This window comes from Myxine glutinosa, unplaced genomic scaffold (assembly GCF_964187855.1).
Source record: "Myxine glutinosa unplaced genomic scaffold, kmMyxGlut1.1 SCAFFOLD_1827, whole genome shotgun sequence".
In the NCBI taxonomy this organism is placed as follows: domain Eukaryota; kingdom Metazoa; phylum Chordata; class Myxini; order Myxiniformes; family Myxinidae; genus Myxine; species Myxine glutinosa.
In genome coordinates, this window is record NW_027617922.1 from 25,011 (window position 1) to 27,511 (window position 2,501).

The window sequence follows — 2,501 nt, forward strand, 5'->3', positions numbered from 1 at the left end:
AGGAAACCACTTTTGCACTTGTATTATTGTGGAAAAACCACTTTTCGCACTTGTGTTAGTGTTGAAAAACCACTTTTCGCACTTGTGTTAGTGTTGAAAAACCACTTTTCGCACTTGTGTTAGTGTTGAAAAACCACTTTTCGCACTTGTGTTAGTGTTGAAAAACCACTTTTCGCACTTGTGTTGGTGCAGGAAACCACTTTTGCACTTGTATTAGTGTGGAAAAAACACTTTTCGCACTTGTGTTAGTGTTGAAAAACCACTTTTCGCACTTGTGTTAGTGTTGAAAAACCACTTTTCGCACTTGTGTTAGTGTTGAAAAACCACTTTTCGCACTTGTGTTAGTGTTGAAAAACCACTTTTCGCACTTGTGTTGGTGCAGGAAACCACTTTTGCACTTGTATTAGTGTGGAAAAAACACTTTTCGCACTTGTGTTAGTGTTGAAAAACCACTTTTCGCACTTGTGTTAGTGTTGAAAAACCACTTTTCACACTTGTGTTAGTGTTGAAAAACCACTTTTCGCACTTGTGTTAGTGTTGAAAAACCACCTTTCGCACTTGTGTTGGTGCAGGAAACCACTTTTGCACTTGTATTAGTGTGGAAAAAACACTTTTTGCACTTGTGATAGTGTTGAAAAACCACTTTTCGCACTTGTGTTAGTGTTGAAAAACCACATTTCGCACTTGTGTTGGTGCAGGAAACCACTTTTGCACTTGTATTAGTGTGGAAAAACCACTTTTTGCACTTGCGTTAGTGTTGAAAACCACTTTTCGCACCTGTGTTAGTGTTGAAAAACCACTTTTCGCACTTGTGTTGGTGCAGGAAACCACTTTTGCACTTGTATTAGTGTGGGAAAAACCACTTTTCGCACTTGTGTTAGTGTTGAAAAACCACTTTTCGCACTTGTGTTAGTGTTGAAAAACCACTTTTCGCACTTGTGTTGGTGCAGGAAACCACTTTTGCACTTGTATTAGTGTGCAAAAACCACTTTTCGCACTTGTGTTAGTGTTGAAAAACCACTTTTCGCACTTGTGTTAGTGTTGAAAAACCACTTTTCGCACTTGTGTTGGTGCAGGAAACCACTTTTGCACTTGTATTAGTGTGGAAAAAACACTTTTTGCACTTGTGATAGTGTTGAAAAACCACTTTTCACACTTGTGTTAGTGTTGAAAAACCACTTTTCGTACTTGTGTTGGTGCAGGAAACCACTTTTGCACTTGTATTAGTGTGGAAAAACTACTTTTAGCACTTGTGTTAGTGTTGAAAAACCACTTTTCGCACTTGTGTTAGTGTTGAAAAACCACTTTTCGCACTTGTGTTGGTGCAGTAAACGACTTTTGCACTTGTATTAGTGTGGAAAAAACACTTTTTGCACTTGTGTTAGTGTTGAAAAACCACTTTTCGCACTTCTGTTAGTGTTGAAAAAACACTTTTCGCACTTGTGTTGGTGCAGGAAACCACTTTTGCACTTGTATTAGTGTGGAAAAACCACTTTTCGCACTTGTGATAGTGTTGAAAAACCACTTTTTGCACTTGTGTTAGTGTTGAAAAACCACTTTTCGCACTTGTGTTGGTGCAGGAAACCACTTTTGCACTTGTATTAGTGTGGAAAAAACACTTTTTGCACTTGTGTTAGTGTTGAAAAACCACTTTTCGCACTTGTGTTAGTGTTGAAAAACCACTTTTCGCACTTGTATTGGTGCAGGAAACCACTTTTGCACTTGTATTAGTGTGGAAAAACCACTTTTCGCACTTGTGTTAGTGTTGAAAAAACACTTTTCGCACTTGTGTTAGTGTTGAAAAACCACTTTTCGCACTTGTGTTAGTGTTGAAAAACCACTTTTCGCACTTGTGTTAGTGTTGAAAAACCACCTTTCGCACTTGTGTTGGTGCAGGAAACCACTTTTGCACTTGTATTAGTGTGGAAAAAACACTTTTTGCACTTGTGATAGTGTTGAAAAACAACTTTTCGCACTTGTGTTAGTGTTGAAAAACCACATTTCGCACTTGTGTTGGTGCAGGAAACCACTTTTGCACTTGTATTAGTGTGGAAAAACCACTTTTTGCACTTGGTTTGTGTTGAAAAACCACTTTTCGCACCTGTGTTAGTGTTGAAAAACCACTTTTCGCACTTGTGTTGGTGCAGGAAACCACTTTTGCACTTGTATTAGTGTGGGAAAAACCACTTTTCGCACTTGTGTTAGTGTTGAAAAACCACTTTTCGCACTTGTGTTAGTGTTGAAAAACCACTTTTCGCACTTGTGTTGGTGCAGGAAACCACTTTTGCACTTGTATTAGTGTGCAAAAACCACTTTTCGCACTTGTGTTAGTGTTGAAAAACCACTGTTCGCACTTGTGTTAGTGTTGAAAAACCACTTTTCGCACTTGTGTTGGTGCAGGAAACCACTTTTGCACTTGTATTAGTGTGGAAAAAACACTTTTTGCACTTGTGATAGTGTTGAAAAACCACTTTTCACACTTGTGTTAGTGTTGAAAAACC